The sequence below is a fragment of the Eublepharis macularius genome, chromosome 2 (assembly GCF_028583425.1).
Source record: "Eublepharis macularius isolate TG4126 chromosome 2, MPM_Emac_v1.0, whole genome shotgun sequence".
Lineage (NCBI taxonomy): Eukaryota > Metazoa > Chordata > Lepidosauria > Squamata > Eublepharidae > Eublepharis > Eublepharis macularius.
In genome coordinates this window covers 8199660-8210764 of record NC_072791.1, presented here as the reverse complement: position 1 = coordinate 8210764, position 11105 = coordinate 8199660, and positions in this window count along the sequence as shown.

The following is an 11105-nucleotide window of genomic DNA, read 5'->3' as shown; positions in this document are numbered from 1 at the left end:
CCTTGATACGAACGTGGAAGTAAGCATCTTTTAGATCTAATTTCGTAAAGATCTTACCTTGGGCCACGACGTTGAGAAGGTCTCGGATGAGCGGTATAGGATAGGCGTTGTTGGTGGACACTGCATTCAAGCCTCGGAAATCTGTGCACAGTCGAAGTCCCCCGTCCTTCTTTTTCACGAAGAGGACTGGCGCGGCGTGGGGGCTAGCGGCTGGGCGGATGAACCCTCGTTGGAGGTTGGTGTCGATGAATTTCCGGAGCTCTTCGCGTTCATGGAGACTCATGGGATAAAGTCGTCCTTTGGGCAGTGAGGCTCCGGGTAAAATTTCTACCGCACAGTCCGTTCGTCGGTGCGGGGGTAGAGTATCTGCTTCCTCTTCAGAGAAAGCATTTAGAAAAGGCCAGTACGGTTCGGGTATTTGGTTGACTTCTTCTTGGGTGAGAAGGGCCTTTTCTTTATGAGTCGGATCTTCGCCCCAGTTTTGATTCCAACGGTGATTTTTGCAGTTGGTATGACTGAAGGTAATACATCCTTGTGCCCAGTCTATGTAGGGATTGTGATCACACAGCCATTTGCTGCCTAAAATTAACGGGTACTTGGCAGTCGAGCTGATGACAAAGGACCTCTTCTCCCAATGTTGTCCCATGCCTGTGATCACTGGGATGGTTTCAGTTGTTACAGGATTCATGTTGGTACCATCCATTTGCTCAAAGATTACTGGGTTTTGTAGATCCCGGGTAGGTAGGACTAGTCCATTGACTAGAGCAGGGGCAATGATGTCTCTTGAGCAGCCCGAGTCAATAAGAGCTTGCACCCGAATATGCATCTTCCTCTCTGGGTTGATTAGAGTCACTGGCATGAATAAGATGGACCCAGGCGGCCGGTTCCGTGCAGGGACGGGCTTAGGACGGATCTGTCGTTTGGGTCCTTTCACGACAGATCCATTTCGTTTCCCGACTGGGGACTTTCTGGATTAGCTTCTGCGGTTGGGGAAGCGGGATCGTATTCCATGACTTCTTCCGCTTCCAGCCCTCTCTCCGAGGCTGGCCTTTGGGAAGCGCCGCGGCCTCTATTTGCTCGGGGTGCTGGAGTCGGGCGTTGGAGCGTAGGAAACGGAGCAAGGGTTGGACGCCGTAATTGGAGCGGAGGTCTTTGCACAGGCCGGTAAGGGCATTGTGCTGCAAAGTGACCAGCCTGTCCGCATTGCAAACACAGCCCTTGTTGCCATCTAGCATCTCTCGCTCCACGGGTGGTGTAACTAGCTCCCCGTGTTCCCCTTTGTAAGGTCAATGGCCTTCTTTGTCCCGTTTGTTGTTGTTGTTCAACCAAACGGACTTCCAACATGCGATTTTCTACTTCGCAAACAAGTTGGATCCACCCTAACAGCGTGGGGGGATTGTCTTGCATGAGGGCTCTGTCCAAAAGTCTCGGGTTAAGGCCTTGTTTGAACAGAATAATTTTGGTGGACTCCTCACACCTAGGGCACTTGGCTGCTAATTGCCGGAATTTTGTGACATAGTCTCTGGCTGACATGCTGCCTTGTTTGATGGCTTGCAACTCTGTTCGGGCCCGGGTTTCTTCTAAGGGGTCTTCATACTGCGCTCGGATAGCATCCACTAACCCCTGAAGAGTATCGAGTTCTGGGGCCCCAACATTGTATAGTCCTACATACCAGTCTGCTGCTTTGCCCTGTAAACGAGATCCAAGATGTTCGATTTGACTGGCCTCACTGCCGAAGAGGTGCCCCCACCGGTTGAAAAACTGTACCACTTGGACTAGGAAAAATCCCAATTTGGATGGATCCCCATCGAAGGTGGCTTCCAGCTTCACCCAACCCATCGGGAGTTCCTGTCTCGGAGCAGGCGCTGGGTAAAAGTCCATCGGCAGTCTTAGTTGCGCCTGAGGAACAGGAGGAGGTAACTGGAGTCTCGGTCGGGGCAATGGTGCCTGCTGTACGGGTGGCGGTTGAACTTGCGGTGCCGGCTGGGGTTGGGCTGGTTGTGCGGGCGGAGGTTGCCGTGGTTGCTGTGTCGGGGTTGGTCTTGGTTGGGCCGGAGGCTGTAGTGGCAGGCGAGCAGGAGGCGGCAGTCTCGGTCTGGCCGGTAACACGGGAGGCGTTAGTGGCAGCTGTCGAGGTGGAGGAGGTTGGTGTGGGAGAGTGGAAATCGGCCGCTGAGGAGGGGGTTGAAGGTGTCGTAGTGGTGCAGGCCGTCCCGGTTGGTTCGGGGGTGGTAAAACGGGCTGGTCCTGGGGCTGCTGCAATAATATGAGCTGCGGTCGAGGTGAGAGAGGCCGCAGCGGCGAGGGTTGAACCGGTGGAAGGCCGCGCGGGCTTGCCCCTCCGGGTGTTGTTAATCTGGGAAGCAGCGGCTGGCCTCTTGGCGCTGTTAGACCGTCCCCCGTAGGTTGCCCGGCGGGGACAATGTCTCGCGGTTGACGAGGGGCTCCCTCCTCAGAGGGAGCCGCGTGTGCTCCCTCTTGGTCCGGCCGGACCGTTATAGAAGAAGTAAGAGGGGGTCTCACCGGTGTATCACTGGGCTTTTCTTCCCCTTCCGTAGGCCTCTCAGCGGGAGTCCCGTCTGGCGGCACATCTCCTGCCTGGTTAGGAAGTTCGGTGGGGGTCTCTCCGGGTGGCTCAACCGGGTCTCCCTTGCCCGGTGGAATTTCCTGCTGTGCGGGAAGTTCCTTGGGTTGCTCTCCCGTCTCTCCCGGATGGGTGTCCCCTTCGCCGGTAGGTAACGGCCGCTGCTGGACATTCTCCATCGGATAGGAGATAACACTTTGAAGGGTAGCTATCTGCACCGCCATCTCTTCAGCGGACAGTCTTTCCCCTGCTCCCATTGCCGAAATTAAATGGATGGCATGGGCCAAACTTTCTTCCATATCCATCAGTTTAGCTTCTAGCTGTTGCATTCGACTTGCCCCCGGTTGCTCGCTTATGGAAGCTTCATTCGTTGCACTCACCGGGGACAAGGGGCCCCAAGGAGGAGGGTCCCCTTGGACGACTCTCGATCTCGCAGCTAGGATTCCCTTGGCCATACCCGTCACGGCCGAGATGCTGGTATCCACCGCATAGGTGCGACCTTGTATCTGCTCCCAACTTTGTTCAGGGACCTCCGTTGGCTCTTTCCACGAAACAAGTTCGGAGTAATCCCAACTCAGGGCGCCGCGGCGAGACGTGTCCCCCTCCGCCTGTTCGGACGTCCTGTTCCAATATCGCCATGGTTGGCTGCTGTCTAGCTCCGGGACGGTTCCTAGGCTTCGGCGCCCTTCCATCGAAACTAGTGGATGAAGTCCACCTGCCCGACGCTCTCTGGTTTCTCGGGGTCTGGCTCCCCACTCCGACGGGGTGGGTACCGAAATCAAAGGGAGAGCAGTCGCTTTCGGCCTTGCCCCGAGGTTGGCTTCGGTCTCGGCCCGAGTACTGAGGTCGATGAGAGGCGGGGTGGAAGTGGAGGCTCCGGTTCCGTTCCCGGCTGCTCCCAGCTCCTGGGAGTCTTGGGCTTGCACGGGTTGCTCAGGTTGATTGTCGGGAGACGCATACGGATCAAACAAAGGATCCCTGTCCGGGACAACCTTGGATTCCGCTGGGCCCGACTCAGACATGATTGGTAACAAAATGTCAGACTGTGGCTAAATAAGGCACTCACTACAGGGTTCCCTTTAGAAGCAAACACAAGTCCATTGTTTGGAAAAGGAAACTTTACTGCAGAAAAGGTCCATTATAGTCCACTGTCCTGAATAGGAGAATCAGGATGGTACATGATCATTGTTACCAATGAAGAGCAAGCATAAGATACAGAGTAACAATACCCATCTGGATCAGCCTCCCCCCACAGTTCTCAAAACAACATCTCTCAGTCCTGGGAAGCTGCTCTCCTTCAAGGCCAATGCTTGGTGGAACGGTGTTAGACAAAACAGTCTCCTCCGGTGGGAATGCTGCCTGGGAACTGGTGCACCTGGGAAGAGAATACTCAAACACTAGAAGCATTAGAAAATGGAGTCAGTACAGTTTAGATATACACTGGACCTGATATACACTCTCCCACACCAACCTCCTCCACCTCGACAGCTGCCACTAACGCCTCCCGTGTTACCGGCCAGACCGAGACTGCCGCCTCCTGCTCGCCTGCCACTACAGCCTCCGGCCCAACCAAGACCAACCCCGACACAGCAACCACGGCAACCTCCGCCCGCACAACCAGCCCAACCCCAGCCGGCACCGCAAGTTCAACCGCCACCCGTACAGCAGGCACCATTGCCCCGACCGAGACTCCAGTTACCTCCTCCTGTTCCTCAGGCGCAACTAAGACTGCCGATGGACTTTTACCCAGCGCCTGCTCCGAGACAGGAACTCCCGATGGGTTGGGTGAAGCTGGAAGCCACCTTCGATGGGGATCCATCCAAATTGGGATTTTTCCTAGTCCAAGTGGTACAGTTTTTCAACCGGTGGGGGCACCTCTTCGGCAGTGAGGCCAGTCAAATCGAACATCTTGGCCAGAGGGGGTGCAGTCGTAGTGATGGGCTGTAAACCTGCTGAGTGCCCAAGCTCCGCTTCCAATGCACAGTGCGTGCTTATATCATCACTGGCCATTTGTGCCCTTTCTTTGCCCCTTTAAGGGACCTGAGGGCAGCAGCTGCTATGTCACAGCTGTCAGGAACTGCAAAATTATATCCCTTCCTTTATTAACTTTCCGATTGGCCCAAGTCACTTCTGGTTGGCCCAGGAACTGTATCAGCAAGTCCTCTGGGGCTACAGGAAGTGGCGTGCCACCGTATTACCCATCTGCGGTCAGAGATGGACTTAATAATAAAGGCAGAAAATAGCGAGACGCCTCCATTGCCATGTACTACGTGACCTCATAAAGTTCCCTGTCATTCCTACGCATCATAATCCAGAACCCTGGGAAGGGTCTTGACAGTTGAGCTGAGTTTCTTCTGACAGTTGGGCTCAGCCAGAGTCCTGTCAGTGGACAGGCTTTGCTATTTGTGCCCTGTGAGTCCCAGTTGGTTAGCCGGTTAACTTTTAATTATTATATGAATTGGGGGTGGGGATCTGAAATGGGAAATGGAAATGTGGAATGAGCCTCCTTAATCCGTTGAGGCTGACAGATAAAGGTCGGGGAGGCTTTGCCCTCTTGGCTCCTCGGATGGTCAGTAAAGACTCAGGGAAGCCCCCTGAACAACCCTCAGAGGTTTCTGCTGAAAGGGATTTGATGCTGATGGATTTTAAATTGTCCTTGTATAGTTCTTTGAAATCATTTTTTTCTCAGTCGCTTTGAGAATCACCTATTAAAAAGGGAATAATCTCAATAAATAAACCAGCACGCTGGAAACCAATAAAAAAGTCCAGATGTGTGATTTTAAAAGGCAAGAAGGGGACAGAGATGACACGTTCTTAGAGATGACAAGAAAAGGGGGAAAGGGACTATCTGGAGAGGTTCGTGTTCGAATATTTTTCACATTCCTGATTCTTCCCTTTCCTTTTTAGGTATGGGAGCGCCCAACAAAAAATATACAAAGAAGAGATCAAAGATATCAGTTCTATAGAATATGAATTTTCCCAGGTGCATCTAATCACACCCCAAGGGAGCACACCTGATGGCAGCTGAATTTCTACAACTATCTTCCCCCCCACCCCGCCCAGAAAGCTTGGTAATAGGAAGGAGGTATCTTCCCCCACCCAAAGGAAACTCATTGGGGGGCAGGTTTCTCTCTCTCCCCCCACACAGGGAGCTTGCCCAGTGGGAGCTCATTTTCTCTTTCTGCTTCCAAAATGGATTTCATGTGGTGGTAGGCAGGTTCTTCTCCCAACAAAAAGGGAGCTCACCTGGGGGCAGGTAAGTTTCTCTCTTCCCCAGCAAAAGGGAGCTTGCCCAGTGGCAGCTCATTTTTTCTCTGTGCTCCCAAAGGGGAGCTCACCTGGGGGCAGGTAAGTTTCTCTCTTCCCCAGCAAAAGGGAGCTTGCCCAGTGGCAGCTCATTTTTTCTCTGTGCTCCCAAAGGGAGCTCACCAGGGGGCAGGTAAGTTTCTCTCTTCCCCAGCCAAAGGGAGCTTGCCCAGTGGCAGCTCATTTTTTCTCTGTGCTCCCAAAGGGGAGCTCACCAGGGGGCAGGTAAGTTTCTCTCTTCCCCAGCCAAAGGGAGCTTGCCCAGTGGCAGCTCATTTTTTCTCTGTGCTCCCAAAGGGGAGCTCACCTGGGGGCAGGTAAGTTTCTCTCTTCCCCAGCCAAAGGGAGCTTGCCCAGTGGCAGCTCATTTTTTCTCTGTGCTCCCAAAGGGGAGCTCACCTGGGGGCAGGTAAGTTTCTCTCTTCCCCAGCCAAAGGGAGCTTGCCCAGTGGCAGCTCATTTTTTCTCTGTGCTCCCAAAGGGGAGCTCACCTGGGGGTAGGTAAGTTTCTCTCTTCCCCAGCCAAAGGGAGCTTGCCCAGTGGCAGCTCATTTTTTCTCTGTGCTCCCAAAGGGGAGCTCACCTGGGGGCAGGTAAGCTTCTCTCTTCCCCAGCCAAAGGGAGCTTGCCCAGTGGCAGCTCATTTTTTCTCTGTGCTCCCAAAGGGGAGCTCACCTGGGGGCAGGTAAGCTTCTCTCTTCCCCAGCCAAAGGGAGCTTGCCCAGTGGCAGCTCATTTTTTCTCTGTGCTCCCAAAGGGGAGCTCACCTGGGGGCAGGTAAGCTTCTCTCTTCCCCAGCCAAAGGGAGCTTGCCCAGTGGCAGCTCATTTTTTCTCTGTGCTCCCAAAGGGGAGCTCACCTGGGGGCAGGTAAGCTTCTCTCTTCCCCAGCCAAAGGGAGCTTGCCCAGTGGCAGCTCATTTTTTCTCTGTGCTCCCAAAGGGGAGCTCACCTGGGGGCAGGTAAGCTTCTCTCTTCCCCAGCCAAAGGGAGCTTGCCCAGTGGCAGCTCATTTTTTCTCTGTGCTCCCAAAGGGGAGCTCACCTGGGGGCAGGTAAGTTTCTCTCTTCCCCAGCAAAAGGGAGCTTGCCCAGTGGCAGCTCATTTTTTCTCTGTGCTCCCAAAGGGGAGCTCACCTGGGGGCAGGTAAGTTTCTCTCTTCCCCAGCAAAAGGGAGCTTGCCCAGTGGCAGCTCATTTTTTCTCTGTGCTCCCAAAGGGGAGCTCACCTGGGGGCAGGTAAGTTTCTCTCTTCCCCAGCCAAAGGGAGCTTGCCCAGTGGCAGCTCATTTTTTCCTCTGTGCTCCCAAAGGGGAGCTCACCTGGGGGCAAGTAAGTTTCTCTCTTCCCCAGCAAAAGGGAGCTTGCCCAGTGGCAGCTCATTTTTTCTCTGTGCTCCCAAAGGGAGCTCACCTGGGGGCAGGTAAGTTTCTCTCTTCCCCAGCAAAAGGGAGCTTGCCCAGTGGCAGCTCATTTTTTCTCTGTGCTCCCAAAGGGAGCTCACCTGGGGGCAGGTAAGTTTCTCTCTTCCCCAGCAAAAGGGAGCTTGCCCAGTGGCAGCTCATTTTTTCTCTGTGCTCCCAAAGGGGAGCTCACCTGGGGGCAGGTAAGTTTCTCTCTTCCCCAGCAAAAGGGAGCTTGCCCAGTGGCAGCTCATTTTTTCTCTGTGCTCCCAAAGGGGAGCTCACCTGGGGGCAGGTAAGTTTCTCTCTTCCCCAGCAAAAGGGAGCTTGCCCAGTGGCAGCTCATTTTTTCTCTGTGCTCCCAAAGGGGAGCTCACCTGGGGGCAGGTAAGTTTCTCTCTTCCCCAGCAAAAGGGAGCTTGCCCAGTGGCAGCTCATTTTTTCTCTGTGCTCCCAAAGGGGAGCTCACCTGGGGGCAGGTAAGTTTCTCTCTTCCCCAGCAAAAGGGAGCTTGCCCAGTGGCAGCTCATTTTTTCTCTGTGCTCCCAAAGGGGAGCTCACCTGGGGGCAGGTAAGTTTCTCTCTTCCCCAGCAAAAGGGAGCTTGCCCAGTGGCAGCTCATTTTTTCTCTGTGCTCCCAAAGGGGAGCTCACCTGGGGGCAGGTAAGTTTCTCTCTTCCCCAGCAAAAGGGAGCTTGCCCAGTGGCAGCTCATTTTTTCTCTGTGCTCCCAAAGGGGAGCTCACCTGGGGGCAGGTAAGTTTCTCTCTTCCCCAGCAAAAGGGAGCTTGCCCAGTGGCAGCTCATTTTTTCTCTGTGCTCCCAAAGGGGAGCTCACCAGGGGGCAGGTAAGTTTCTCTCTTCCCCAGCCAAAGGGAGCTTGCCCAGTGGCAGCTCATTTTTTCTCTGTGCTCCCAAAGGGGAGCTCACCTGGGGGCAGGTAAGTTTCTCTCTTCCCCAGCAAAAGGGAGCTTGCCCAGTGGCAGCTCATTTTTTCTCTGTGCTCCCAAAGGGAGCTCACCTGGGGGCAGGTAAGTTTCTCTCTTCCCCAGCCAAAGGGAGCTTGCCCAGTGGCAGCTCATTTTTTCTCTGTGCTCCCAAAGGGGAGCTCACCTGGGGGCAGGTAAGTTTCTCTCTTCCCCAGCCAAAGGGAGCTTGCCCAGTGGCAGCTCATTTTTTCTCTGTGCTCCCAAAGGGGAGCTCACGTGGGGGCAGGTAAGTTTCTCTCGTCCCCAGCAAAAGGGAGCTTGCCCAGTGGCAGCTCATTTTTTCTCTGTGCTCCCAAAGGGAGCTCACCTGGGGGCAGGTAAGTTTCGCTCTTCCCCAGCAAAAGGGAGCTTGCCCAGTGGCAGCTCATTTTTTCTCTGTGCTCCCAAAGGGGAGCTCACCTGGGGACAGGTAAGTTTCTCTCTTCCCCAGCAAAAGGGAGCTTGCCCAGTGGCAGCTCATTTTTTCTCTGTGCTCCCAAAGGGGAGCTCACCTGGGGACAGGTAAGTTTCTCTCTTCCCCAGCAAAAGGGAGCTTGCCCAGTGGCAGCTCATTTTTTTCTGTCCTCCCAAAGGGGAGCTCACCTGGGGACAGGTAAGTTTCTCTCTTCCCCAGCAAAAGGGAGCTTGCCCAGTGGCAGCTCATTTTTTTTCTGTCCTCCCAAAGGGGAGCTCACCTGGGGACAGGTAAGTTTCTCTCTTCCCCAGCAAAAGGGAGCTTGCCCAGTGGCAGCTCCTTTTCTCTCACTACTCCCCAAACAGAGCTCACTGGGTGGCAGGTAGGTTTTTTTCTCCCTCCTCCTCCAAAAGGGAGTTCATTCGGTGGCAGGTACGTTTCTCTCTCTCCCCACCAAATGGGAGCTTGCCCAGTGGCAGCTCATTTTTTCTCTCTGCTCCTCAAATGGAGCTCATGCGGTGGCAAGTAGGTTTCTCTCTGTCTTCCCTGCTGAAAGGGAGCTTGCCCTATGACAGCTTGTTTTTTCTCTTTGCTCCCAGAAGGGCGCTCACCTGGTGGCAGGTAATTTTCTCCCCCACTAAAAGGGAGTTCATCTGGTGGCAGGTGTTTCTCTTTCTCCCCACCCAAAAGGGAGTGGCAGCACAGAGCCGAAACACACGTTAAGAATTACACGTGGTTGCGCACGTGTCCGCGCTCCCGTCTGTTTCGGCCCGCCCGTGGCCGTTTCAGAATTTCAGCACGTGTCCTGCCCGCACCGGACCTGTGATTGTGTGTCCGCGTCTGCACGTGCCCCTCCTGACGACCAGCGCAGCCGAGAACCCGTGGACGATCGACCGCGAACGCGTGTAGGGGGGGTGCCAAAACACACGGGCAGCACGTGAACAGCAAAACCCGCGGGAGACACGTGTAAGTGCAATCGCGTGTACGACACGTGAAATTCGTCACGTCTGTTTTGGCTCTCAGTTTCTCTCTCTACTCCCAAATGGGAGCTCATGAGTTGGCGGGTAGGTTTCTCTCTCCCCCAACAAAAAGGGGTTCATATGGTGGCATGTGAGTTTCTCTATCTCCCCACCGCAAAGGGAGCTTGCCCGGTGGCAGCTCAGTTTCTCCCTCCCCCCGCCAACCCCAAAAGGGAGCTCGGCTGGAAGTATCTACGCTGCCTGTTTACCATCCATGTGTATTTATTTGACTCTTCTTGCTCAATCTCTCTTACTAACTGCAAGGTTTTCTGTACTTAGGTTTTCTTTTTCAGGTTAGTGCAGGGAATTATGAACAACTGCTCTGGGCAAATGCTGGTCGCTGGTTGACGGGACCAGGAAGGAATTTTTTCCCCCCCGGAGGGCTGATTGGCTCTTGTCCCACGGGGGTTTTTTTGCCTTCCTCAGAGCAATTTTGTTCTAGACTCAGGGCTTCTGCGCTGGCAAAGAAGACATCACAGAATTATGTCCATGGACTACAATGGCCGGATTGCAAAGGCCCCCGGAATGGAAAGGAGGTGGAGATTTAAAATGAAATTTTGTTTTAGAGCTCCACATTGCTTCCATCCAAAGATCAATATCATCATCATTTAATAATAATAAAAGCTCATTTCTTTTGATTCCATGTGTCTTTGTTTTCTATTTTAAGTAATAATAGAAGTGGATGGAAAGTTATATAATAAATATTCTTTCTCTTGTTATGTCTGTTCTTTTATTCAACAGTAATAATGGTAAAGATAAAACATGGTTAAAAAAAACCTATTTGCCTCTCACTCCATATTTTTGTGACATTTCAATGGTAATGGAATGTTGTTACAGGGTCATTTTTAATGGCTTTTTTTGTGAACTTGGAAGCCAAATAAGAAAGAGTTGCGTCATTTTAGGTTGACTGACATTAGTAGGTTTAGAAGGGTATGACTCTGCTTAGAATTTTTCCTTTTTCCATTTACATTATTTATAGTCTGCCTTTCTCACCGAGACTCCAGGCGGATCACACACTACAAGTCAATACAGTCAACAGCTGGGAAGTTTAGCAAGCAATACAGCAGAGGGAGAATAGCAGAAATTAGAAAACAAGCAGAAAATGTGATATAGAGCTGAAAACAATGCTGAAACAAATCATAAGCGGATTGCTATGACATATAAAACAATGCAAAAATATCCTTTAGGAGCACACCATCAGCAACAGACCGCACTCAGCAGTATAGACTACAGTCCCTGTCCTTTTACCCATGCCTCTCTTTTGAACGATTTCCTTACAGCACAGTGCTGATAGCAGTGTAAGAAAGGCCTCTTGACTAATATGCTTTTGCGCAGTTTGCAGAAAGCCAGGACAGCGGAAACCCACACACACACACATACCTCTCCAGGCAGGTCACTCAAGGTGGGGACCCC